The sequence below is a fragment of the Pteronotus mesoamericanus genome, unplaced genomic scaffold (genome assembly GCF_021234165.1).
Source record: "Pteronotus mesoamericanus isolate MK-2021 breed Mesoamerican mustached bat unplaced genomic scaffold, CSHL_Meso_final contig_50, whole genome shotgun sequence".
NCBI classification, from domain to species: domain Eukaryota; kingdom Metazoa; phylum Chordata; class Mammalia; order Chiroptera; family Mormoopidae; genus Pteronotus; species Pteronotus mesoamericanus.
In genome coordinates this window covers 40792612-40805698 of record NW_026555186.1, presented here as the reverse complement: position 1 = coordinate 40805698, position 13087 = coordinate 40792612, and positions in this window count along the sequence as shown.

Genomic DNA, 13087 nt, shown 5'->3' with positions numbered 1-13087 from the left:
TTCCACTATTACTTAACTTCTTTGTGCCTCAACTACTTTGTAAAAGTGAGCTAAAATGCCTCTTCTATAAGGATATTCTAAAAATTAAACAAATTATCAAACAAAATCATTTAGAACCATGCTTGGCACACAGAGCCACGAGTTGCAAATTGATAATTCTCATTGCTATTATTAGTTAACAGAGAATAACAAGCATGCACATTTTGCTTTTCTATTGAAATGGCTTCAGTTTTACCACAACATCTGCTTAAAAGAATACATGGAAGTAAGAATACAAGTGGGTTTTCTAAATGAGGTTCATGACTATCAGTAGCACTAAAATTCATGAAACTAGGTAGTGGCTTACAAAACTAATATTTTGTTTGATGAACTCTAACGTTTCCTTTAGATTTAGTTAAAACATAGTGAAATTAAGGCATTAAAAACTTTTTTGAACAGCTCCTTATGTAGAAAACTCTTTTGTAGAGATAAAATCCTCAATGTACTCAAGAAAAGCAGGAACAGGCTGATTTTAAACAATTCATCAGTTTTTCTCAGGTCTAGTCAGAAACAATGGCTAATAGTTGAGAGCTGGAAATAGCAGGGAGAGCACTCTCTAAAATACATGATTGCTAACTACTGTGCTATACACCTGAAACTAATACAAAATAAAATTTAATGTAAAAAAACATTTGCTAACATTTATTAAGGTCTATGTGGATCACTATTGATAACATATTAATAAATTAATTTAGTCCTTAAAACCTCAAAAATATTATTTTCCTCATTTGTGGTGGTAGAGATAAATGCTACATGGTCCTTGACTTCACATTCTGCCAGAGGTAGGGACAGATGTATTTAAAAACAAACAGGGAAACAAATACATAATAGATATAAATGAAAAAGTAAATGTTCATGATTCAGAGAGGGACAAAACTATGGGCTAATCAAGTCTACCTAGAGCCTGGTGGTGCTTCTTTTTAATCTTTGAAACTTATTCAGCATTTCCATTCTGGGTTTAAAATGTATTGTTAGACATTCACACAGAATGTATTTCAAGATTCCAGGACAGAACAGACCTCAAGATGAGACCCCACAAACAGTCCTCTTTGTTACAGGGAACAAGTTAGAGCCAAACAAGGAAAGTGGGCCTGCTCTGTTTTATTGTAGATGCCTTTAATTTCAATTAATCACTTCTACATAGTTGACTACAATTCTAAAGTACCTTTCCACCCTTCTCACCACAACAGTGTATGCATCCCTTTTCTTTCCTAGTAACTGTCAGTCAAGAATATTTGCTGAGACAACTACACTATGACGTTCCCAATCTGGGGGATGTTGGGACAAATCTGAGCTCTGAGTCTAGAGATAAGAAGAAATTAAGGTAAATAGAGGAACTTTCTCTTCAATGTCAAAATATAGTGAACACATTGATTTTTCTAGATATTTCTTGAATATTGTTAGATATTTCTCTCAATTCTATTTTAATTGGTACAAACTGACAGTCTCCAAATATAGCATAAATTGAAGAATAGATGACTATTGTTTTTCTCAAACAATGTTTGCTAATACTATTTATAGGAGAGGTCAGATATTGCTCCAAGGGTAAAGCCCCAGTGTAATGCCAGCCTGGTGTCAATAAAAGGCATTTAAGGAAAGCCAACATCAAGGAATCTGTGGCATCTTTCTTCAAAAATTCCTTGAAAAAGAGCCCAAACTAATATTTTCTAATACATAAAATGACTAACATTGATAGCATGAAGTCTGGAATTTTGGTACCACATAGCATGTAGTACTACATTTGGTACTACATTTTCTTGAATTAGATAATTTTATTTCATTTCAATACTTACTGGAAAATATACACTTTTAATTTCTAACATGGTATAGGTTTTAAAAATAATCCATTTGAGGCAAAAACTATTAATTTAAAAGCAATATATATATACACACATATAGTATCTAGAGAGGGCGAAGTTCATAAATTTAGTGTATAAAGGAATAAAATTTGGGAAATGATGGGCTAGACCAACAGTGTATTCAGGATTGCATTGGAGAATTTAAACCCTGTTCTTCAAAACCAGTTGCTCTCAGGATACAACAGACAGATGAACTGAGTTTTAGATTTAGAGGTTAAAAAGCTGTCCGTATGTTGCTATTTTTCAAACATGCACAGGCATTTACATTTTAGTGGCTACAGGGCAATGCCAATTCTCTCAATTACTTTTTTTATTAAGTATGCAATCTAAACAGAATGAACACATTTACCCTAATGAAAACAGAATTTATCATTTTAGTATTTTTATTTGCCTTGATTTTACTCATGCAAAAATTTATATTTTTATTTGGAGAAAAGAAAGAAGATCCTGGGCAGCAGGAATGGCTTTATATTTCATAAGTGGATTATAGTAGCAGATATTTATCTTGCCCACACTGAAATCCTTCCCCAATGTATGTCCTTATATTTTGGGTGATACTGAGTCCTTTCATCTTTAGGAAAGCCTCTGAGGTGGGCAGATGATCTAGGTCAAAGATACTCAAGTCCTCCATCCCATCACCATTGACTTTATTTCAGGGATAGATCCGAGGGTTATTAAACTTCTCTTGTTTCAATCTCCTAACTATCTAGCTTATCAAGTTAATGTGAAAGCCAAATAAACTTAATCAAGTATTTAAAATGCTCAAATCATGCCTGAAACACTCCATAAGCATCCATAAATCTTAGCTATTATTATATTAATCATGAACCAGTAAGATTTTAGTCTTCGCTGCTAGCATTCCTTTGAGCTTAACATATGGAAAGTCTTTTTGCAACCATGGATTCACAATTACTAAATTCAATTAATTTCTCTTTATGCACTGACTTTAAATATAATAAATATACCTCCTGACACCTGTCAATGGATATTGTCAAAAAGTCAACAAATAACAAGTGTTGGTGAAGATACAGAGAAAAGGGAACCCTAATGCACCGTTGGTAGGAATACAAATTGCAGCCACTATGGAGAACAATATGGAGGGAGATTTCCTCCCAAAATAAAAATAGAATCACCATGCACTCAGCAATTCTTCTTCTCAGTACTTATCTGAAGAAAACAAAAACGTTAGTTCTTTGCAGCATATTTACAATACTCAAGATATGGAAGCAACTTAGGTGTTTATTGACAGACTAATGGATAAAGATGATGTGGGAGGTGTGTGTATGTGTAATGAAAGATTACTCAGCAGTAAAAAATAAATAAATAAATAAAATCTTGCCATTCATGATAAAATGGATGGACCTACAGGGTCCATGGATGGCTAAATAGAATAAGTCAAACAGACAAAGGCAGATACTGTATGATTTCACTTATATCTAGAATTTAAAAAGAGACAGCAACAAATGAACAAAAATAACAACATGGAAACAGACAAAGATATAGAGAACAAGCTGATGATTGCCAGATGGGAGGGGAATATGAGGATGGGTGATAAAGGCGAAGAAGAATAAGAAGTACAAACTTCTAGTTATAAAGTAAATAAGTCATGGGGATGCAACATACAGCACAGAGAATACAATCGATAATATTGTCATAACTTTGTACAGTGACAGATTGTTTCTAGGCTTATGCTCACATCTTAAGGTATATAAATGTTGAGTCACAATGTTCACACCTGAAACTAATTTAATATTGTATACCAACTACACATTAATAAAAACATTTTAAAGTAATACAGATAACAGTTTTTTACTCTTAAAACTAAGAAAGTCTTAACTGACACAAATGCTTAATAGTATTCTTTTATTTTGTACTATGATCAAAAAGTGTTGCTTAGATACTTTGCCTCTGAATAATAATGAAGTTTATTTATATATTAGGACATATATTAGAGTATTATATGTTTATATATGTATATATAAACATGTATGTATATATATACACATATACATGTATAAATATGACTTGTTATATATCAACTGCAGTGATTTTTCTTCTCTTTTTGCACAGTATAGTAAGAGAGACATGCTACATAGTGCTAGACTAATAGTTTATGAGTGATTTTTCACATGATCATAACTATAAAATAAATGATATATTTATCTGTGGACAAATACTTGACAATAACATAAAAAATTAAACATTTTATGACCAGAGTTGTGAGATTTCAGGTTAATATTTTCCTTTCAAATTAATTTTACCTAAGTATACTTTTGTTAGGATTACAAACTTAGAAGGGAAACTATCGATTTATGGATATTTGCACTTTTCTAACACTATACCTCTACTCATGCCAATACAGTCACTTAAAATGCCCACTCCTTTCCTCCTCACTTCTCAAAATTTCATTCATCTTTCAGGGCCTGCCTCAAATCCCGCTTCTTTAATAAAGATCTCTCTGACTACCTAAACCTGAAATGAATTCTCCTAGCTTGATGCTCCCTTGGAAATTCTTGTCTGCACAATGTATTTAGAAATTAATCACGCATTGTCTTGAGATAGTGAAAAGAGAGTCTGGCTTTGAGGTCAGACAGACTCAAGATAAATCCTGACTCTACTGAAAAATAGCTGTGTGACCTTGGGCAAGTTACTTGTTCTATAATAAAGATAATAACTATCTGGTTCTTGCCATATGCCAGATACAGTTTAAAATGCTTTACATGTATTAATTTATTTAATCCCTACAATGGCCATGTAAAATAGGGGCATTATGATTCCCTTTGTATAGATAAAGGCATTGAGGCACTCTGTATGTCCCTATTTATATGTATGCATATCTGTAAGTCCTCATATATCTCTCTACAAAGTGTCCAAGGCGACATTGTCAGTTGCTCAAACAGGATTCCAACCCTGGCAGCTGGCTGCACAGGCCATGTTCATATGCAGTGTAATATATTACCTCTCAGCTCATGCCAGCCGTTCACAGCAGCTATTAAACTCACAGGATTATTAAGAGGGTGAAATGAAATAAAGTGCTTGGCCCATAGTAGTTGTATAGCAAATGCTACTTGGCATTGCCCTTGCTCCATTGCTGCTTCAGACTGCTACTTACATCTGTTCTTAACTTCCCTGTGCTTTTACCTTGCCTCTGAAGCAGGATCATACACTTTCCTGGACCTCCTATAACAACTAACCCATTGTGGAGCTCGCTCCTAAGCAAGGTATTCAAATACCTTGGGGTCTGGATTTGTGTGCCTTCAGCTTCACCTTCCCCAACTCCCAACTCTATCACCAGAGTTTCCTGCAAACCTTCTGCTGTCTTACCCACTTCAACCATTCCAACTCCCTCTACCTCCAAGGCCCTGACACTCTCCTGGGGCTAACGCAAACTTCTAGAGATCACGTTGTGCCTGGCCTCCCTCTCAAAGCTATCACTAAAAGCTCCCTTGGGGAAAGTGCCTCATATCTATGCTCCTATAGGATCCTCTGCATGCCAACGTTTACAGTATAGCAAGGGATCTCTGCACAAGTTGTTGCAATATGTTTTAGCAAAATCTTGAGGGCAGAGACTTGATTCAACCCACTTCAGCATTCCAAATTATTTGCACAACAGGGGCTGTGGGCATTCAGTGGGTGCTTAAAAATTTGTCTTTGTGATAGACGTTTTTTGGACTCCATTTACTCTAGAGGAAGTTTTAGTAAGCAGTATTCCTAGTAATAAAGTCTCTTCAGAGAAACAAACGCATTAGCATTTTCTAAAATGTGTCTCTCTGTACAGCAAGATGCTCTGGGGGGTGGGGGAAGGGGACAGTCTTGTGACCAAATATAGTTGGAAATTGCTATACCCTCATTACAGAAAATATTCATTGAGAATCACACAATTAATAGATAAAAGTGAATAAAATGGAAACAATTTACACCCTTAAGGATTTTAGGTTGTATTAGTTTTCTGAGAAGTCATGCAGTGAAGAAAGATGCTTTACTTTGTCCACACCAATATATTCCAATATATTTGATCAGAATTCTTTAATACAGATCAGCATTCCAGACACCCATTATGGAAAATATTAGTGTTACCCAGGTCAAATATTATTTTCCTCTTTTAATCTAAGTTTACTATTTATATTTCTGATTTCCACAATAAATATGAGAAAAAGATAATTCCATAATTAACAGCAAAAAAATAATTAATCCTATATTAAAACACGTTGTTTAAATTCCAGTTCTATTTGATACTTTGTATTTTTAAAATGTTATATAATTGATGTTAGAGCACAGATAAAGGCAAAAGCAAAATAACATTGAAAATTCTTCCTAGCGGTAGTAATAAGCAAGCATTTGTAAAACACTAATTTACTGACTTGCAGTTGCTAAATTAATACATGTTGGATTAATATAGTGTTTTGCTGAATCCATACTCCAGCCTTTGCTATGGTGCTGTTCTTTGGTTTCTAGGTCTTAGTCTAGAATATCTCTACCAGACCAAAATGGACAATTAGAAAAATTTTTAAAAATCAGGTACCGCTTTTTTGTCATACATAGTTATTTCTTGGGGGGAAAAAACTGGCCTAAATTATTTGGTCTAGTGTCATGATTTTTTTCGTTTATTTGCATATTACTTTCATGATCTACTAGCCAAAAAAAAGCCTTTATCTGACTTAATTTATCTTGACACTTTACAGTTCTTAAACACTTGTTTTTATATTGACATTTTCTCTTTCTTTGGTACTAGTGGACTTTTATGTGTAGTCTCCATCTATTCCCATGAATATTCATTCCATATTCTCCTTAATGGTAACACATGCTATTTTTATCTTCTCAGTGTACACAGTACCTAACATTTAATTAGGGGGTCTTTTCTCGGTAGTCTTCTGTGAATATTTAACTCTGCATCACCAGGAATTAAATCAGTGTTCTGAATATCCCAGGTACTCAGAAATATTTGGTAAATGAATGCATGAGATAAAACTGAACAAGCTATTATAAATGTTGATGGAAAGTGGAACATCAGGTAGGATAAAGGCTCATTTGAGCTGCTCCATTATCACAATTTTTGCCATGTTAGACAATGACATTAAAGAACTTTATGGGATAACTTATGGTTCCATCAATAATAAATGGAACTCTAGCCTTGTTAGAAAGGCTAGAAATTTGTATTTCTAATACAAATATCTCCAAAATATATTTGACAGCAAGAGGAACCATGTGTATTTTACTTGCACCTTAATTTTCCAGCACCTTGAACAGTGCCTGGAGACACAGTACAGCACTGAACAAATATGCGGTAAGTTAACAAATAAATCCTATCAGTTGGACTGATTTATGAGTAAAAATATCATCAATCTCTTGCCTCCAGAATTTATGACCAGGATAGTGTCTAAAAATACCTGTTAACAATTCATCAGATTGCAATGATGGCTCAAGAAATTTCTTGCATTTTAGATTTTCTATGTCTATATTTCTTACTCTTATATACGATTTTTATATATAAATCTAATCATAATGCACAGTTTTACAAATAAAGAATATGTTAAATATATTTATCTAGATTCTCAAATGCCCAGAGGAACACACAAGAATACTGCTTATTTTGTTCAGTCATTCCTTATGTATGATTTGTATTACAAATTTAAGTTAATTGCAGTTTAGGTCATATTTCAACATCTCTTAACAATAGAAATAGTATAACACTTTACCATATACCATATCTAGATTTTTGCCATTCACATAGTTTGTGCTTAATTAAGATTTGTTACTCTAATGAATGATGGAATATCAAGGTTTACTGACTTGAAAGTCATGTTCTTTCCAAAGTTTCTTTACGGTTTGAACTATTTTCAATCTTAAATCAACTCAAAACTGGAAAAGCCAGTGTTCAGCATATCTCGACCTACCCTACACTGGCCCAGCTCATCATTCTTTACCCTCTTTATTAACTAGGATCCCAACTCTGAATATGCCACTCACCTAAAAAACTTATGTTTCTTTTCTTCGCTTCCCTAGTACAAGTTGCTCATATTGTCACTTGTTTCCTGGAAAGCCAGTTCTCTGAAATACAAGAATGGTCAAGCCCAGTTTTTCTAAATGGTTCTTTGTGTTTACTAGTCTCTGGGTGCAACTATGGTATGTACATTGATATTTTGTATATAAAACATACTTAACTAAGCTAAAAACAAACTTAATAAATGAGGAAATACATAAATTATATAATTCTATCAGGTAGCTAAAAGTTTTGAATGGTTTTCCCCTCTTTAGGATTTTTGCATAATTGAGCATGATATATTATTCCTCCCATAAAATGAGATTAAGACACAGAGGGGTGAATTGGAATAGACAGAAAGAGCTAGTAAAAGACAAATGCCAATTCCATGTTATGCAAATTATATGTCTGGACTTGTGTCAAAATGGAATGTTGTTTTTTTGCCAATAATAACTTAGTTAAAAAAATAAAACAAAGGTCCATTCATGAGGATTACAAAGTCAACTGTCTAAAGCTTTAAAAAAAATTGACCCCAAATCTAATTAAAATAAAATTGGAGCAGCATAGTTTAATGTTGAAATAATTGAACTAAATATATAGGTGTCTTTTTTGTCCATCTGGAAATTTGAAATTTGAGACAAATTAACCTCACATATTTCATGTCTTTAGTTATATAACTACAGATTGTGTTTAGAATGTTAACATCAACAATTGTATAATAAGTTAGAAAAACACCCTTTATAGTGTCTTCTCTAGCCTTCTAAAAGTTCCTGGATGGGTAATAAAATCTCTATTAATACTTTTATAATGAGTTCTAGTATAAGAAAAAACATGTAGCATTTTAAAGCTAGCTGTCATGTAATGTACAAAGTAGTGAATACATTTGTTATTCATTACCTGATACTTTATAGTTATGAATTTTTCATATCCCTGTAGTGTCATCTTACCCCAGCTGCCCTGGCACACATCCTGGTTCAAATCAGGGCCAGCCAAACATAAATAAATAAATGAAGTTGAACATGTAGCTCTTGGAGGTCCTTTCTATGATATAGAGAAAAATCTTTGTTTTGTTTTTAGAAAGGTTGTAGTCCCGTAGGTATTAGTGAAAGGGGTGGTTGGTTAATATTGATAAGTAATTCAAATTTATTCATACTTTGAAACCGTTGTTGGATATTAACTTCAGAATGCTTGAAATGTCCTTGGAACTAATCATTTTCATAGAGCAATAGAAGCTAACAAGTCCTTAGCAGTCCACTCTGCTGTATTTAGGACATTACCTCCTGAATCCTAGAAGTCATGTCTCATTGCCTTGAAATATATTAAATTACATTTCATAAAAGTATCTCACTCACATTCATGTGACAAAAATAATCCTCCTATAATACCTTATTAATTATATTTTATTTTTTTAATTAACACTATTTCAAATATCCTTTTTGGGGTGGATTGGGATACCTTAAATTAGCAAATGAAGTGTACTGCACCATGAGTCGATTTTGTTTGTACTCTTACTTTCACATTGGCACCAAAAGATATACTATTTACCAGAAAAACACAATCCATACTCTGTGTAATTATCAACAATTTACAGTAACTTGATCATCTACTTTCTTATTCAAGAAAAAAAATGCCATAAAGTGAGGATAATGGTAATATAAAAATAAACTTGAATTTTTCTCTCTATATGTAACCTTAATATTTTTTCATATTTTAGTTTTTGTTAATAGCAAAAAAATTGGGGGAGACCTCACATGAGATTTTGTCACATGCCTCTATAACTGTGAATATAAAGTAGCTGTTTTCTAAGCTACTTGGGCTGTTTGTGGGAATAAACAGTTCTAGTGTTTGAGTCAGAAGGGTCTCAGTGGTAAACTAACATTAATGTTGAAGTTCCATTGGCTCCTGTGTAGAAAGGGGCCCGAAGACTGTTCCATTAAAGATGATCCAAAGAAGTTTCTTATCTCAACAATTAAATCAGAGTGATACAGGCTTTCTCACATTTTAATAACTTCCAGATGGTGGATAAACTAAAATAAAACTAAGAATTCAACAAAAGTTTGGGGAAATATTAGCATAGTACAAAAGACTAAGAACACTAAGGAAGTTATTTTCAAACTACTTTTTCCTTGCTTTAAAAAATGCCACTGGCAAGAATAATGATGCTTCCATAATGTTACTAAAGTGCTATATTTGTAAAGCAGCATGTAAGTCTCATAAAACGGTAATGAGTTCCTTAAGTGATAGTAAAAGAAGCTTTCATGTAGGGATGTGCTGAGGTACTACTGTTCATGGGCAGCACTAGAGTTTCACTACCTATTTTGTATTGCAATTTTCACTAACAGGAAAAAAAGAATTACAGTAATGGTCACATTTTCCTTTCTCTGACATAAAAAAGGACTCTAGCGGAGTTCAACTAAGTAGAGAAAATGATAAAATCTTATATACAATCTACACTTATTTGGCCATTCTTCTTTATATAAGCATGTTACTTGAGTAGACTAGGAGTAAATTTCTCTCACTGATCATAGGATTACCCCCAGATATCTATTTTCAGTTGATGTGGTCTCTGCTAAATTTCTCAATTATTGTAGCTTCATAAAATATACATAGGTTTTTAACACATACATTACATAACACTTGTCTTCTCTTTTTCATGTTTGTATGTAAAAAATAGTCAACAAAAGAAATCAGTGAGTAAAGTATTTCTTACTAAGAGTCATATAAGAAATTTCAAAAAGTTCATTCTAATGTCTTTCTTACAGGAGAAAAATCTTGTCTATCACACAGAGTCATGCACTACTCAATGATGGGAATATGTCCTAAGAAATCCATAGGTAATGAAATTGTTATGTGAACATCCTGGAATGTACTTACACAAACCTAGATGTATAGCTTACTACACATCTAGGAGGCCTATTGTCCTCACTAGAGGCTACAAACATGTACAGCATTTTGCAGTACAGGCTACAGGCTATAAACCTGTACAGCATGTAACTGTACAAAACCACAAAATTAAATCAAGCACAAGAGAAAATGATGCAATCAAGAGACTGGGTAAATATGAAATGTATGAAGCTGCTAGTGGCATAACATGGCATACTGTTTTACAGCAAATTATGTTTTTATGGAGTACAATCTAAAATAATGATACATAAACCAGTAACATAGTTATTCCTTATAGTGAAGTATTATTTACTCTACATAATTGTACATGCTATACTTCTATATGACTGGCAGCACGTTTGTTTATACCAGCATCATCACAAAAACGTTAGTAATGCATTGTGCTACAATGTGACTGCTACAACATCACTAAGTGATAGGGATTTTTCAGCTCCATTATGATCTTATGAGACTACCATCATATATGTGATCCCTGTTGACTAAAACATCATTATGCGGGCATGACTGTAATTGAAATTCCCCAAAAATGGAAATTCCACATTAAATTCTATTGGCTAATTGCCTATAAAATCAAGAATACTATTCTCTCCTCTATCATAATTCTTAATTGGATTCCTTACTCTTTAGCAGCAAGAGAAAACAGAATTCAGAATTTTCCTATAAGTGGTAGGTACATTAAATTTATTAATATTTCATCATATTAAGTTTTGAAAAGCAACATGTAGAGTAAGGAGAGAGATCATATCTAAGAAGTTTGTGAGTATGGCTCTAAAGGATTCAAATGTTGGAAAACAATTGGCTTTGAGTGACGGCCTGTGGATAAACAACACAGGTGACTGCGGTGAGGGAAAGCTTTCATTCTGACTCACACACATTTGCCCCTCAAAAAGTATAACCCAGATAACTAGAGGACAGGACTTTCTGTGGTATCATAGAAAGCTTAGCTCATTGGCACCAAATTACTGAAGCGCTTCCCTCTAATCAAATACTTAAACTATTCACATAAGTAAAATCAAGACAAAAGGTGCCCAAATGTTAAATTCTGTTTTCATTGCACAGGGTAAATGTATATTCCTACCATTTAAATTATATTTTATTTAATAAAAGAACTAAATGAGAAAATTGGTGTTGTCTGTAGCAACTAATGTATAAAAGTCTGTGCATGTTTGACAAACAGCAACATAAAAGAAGCTTTTTGCACTCCTCAGATATGAAACCCATCACCTGTTTGGACTATCTGCTCAGTCTGACAGCACAGAGTCTCAAGCCAAAGGATCGTGTGAAGAATTAAAATGCAGTTTTTAGTATATTTCTATTCCAGGTTTCCTATAATTGAAAAGCTAAAGTGTACCAAGATATTCACAAATAAATGGCTATTTCTGTCATAAGAAAGGGGTAGAGAATAAGACATATATGTTAAATTTATCCTTACAAGACTAAATCTTTTTTAAAAAAGAGAGAGAGAACTTTTTTTTAAGGGGGATGCAATTATAATTCTTAATGATATTCAGGACAAATTTTAACACTTTATAGGAAAAGCAATTTATAAGCCAATAATTTCCTAAATAAAACTTTAAAGAGCCAGATAATTGCTAGCAAAAATAAAAACAAAATTCAAAATAAAATTTTCAACAAAATAATAACTGAAACAGAAAAATTCTATAATGAACAAAATAATCATTAACAAAATAAGATAAATTAAGTCATATTTCAAAAAGAAAAATATTTTAAAAATAATTTAGTAATGATTTAAGGAAATAAAAGACTGAATTAATATTCAACAATCATCCTGACAAAATAGAGGGCATATAAATATGGTAAGGCCCTAGTAACTCACCTCACTTTTATTCATTCACTCATTTATAATTAATTTATGAAGCAATTGTTTTGGCAACCAACCATATATGAAAGATAGCAGTGCCTATGTTGGTAAAATATTTTTAAGTATTATTTGACTACATTTCTATGAAATTCTATTATCCTAATACTTTTCACAGGAGAAGGGTCTTAGGCCTTCACTTATCTGTTGACTGAGTATGATTTGCAAAATTCTAAAGCGGTCCCCATTACCTTTATTCCCTGATATTACCCTTATAATTATGTTCTGTTGCAAATGCCATTAGGTTACCAGTTAGTCCTCCTTCAAACAGGGAGTAGGACTAATCTAATCACTTTTGGGACTAATCGAATCACTTGAGCAGAAGAGAAGCACAAAGTTTTCTCCAACTGGTAGCAGAGGGAGAAATCAGCAGGTAGAGGAAGTGGAAGAGGACGTGGGGGAATAAATGGCGAGGGACAGAGACTT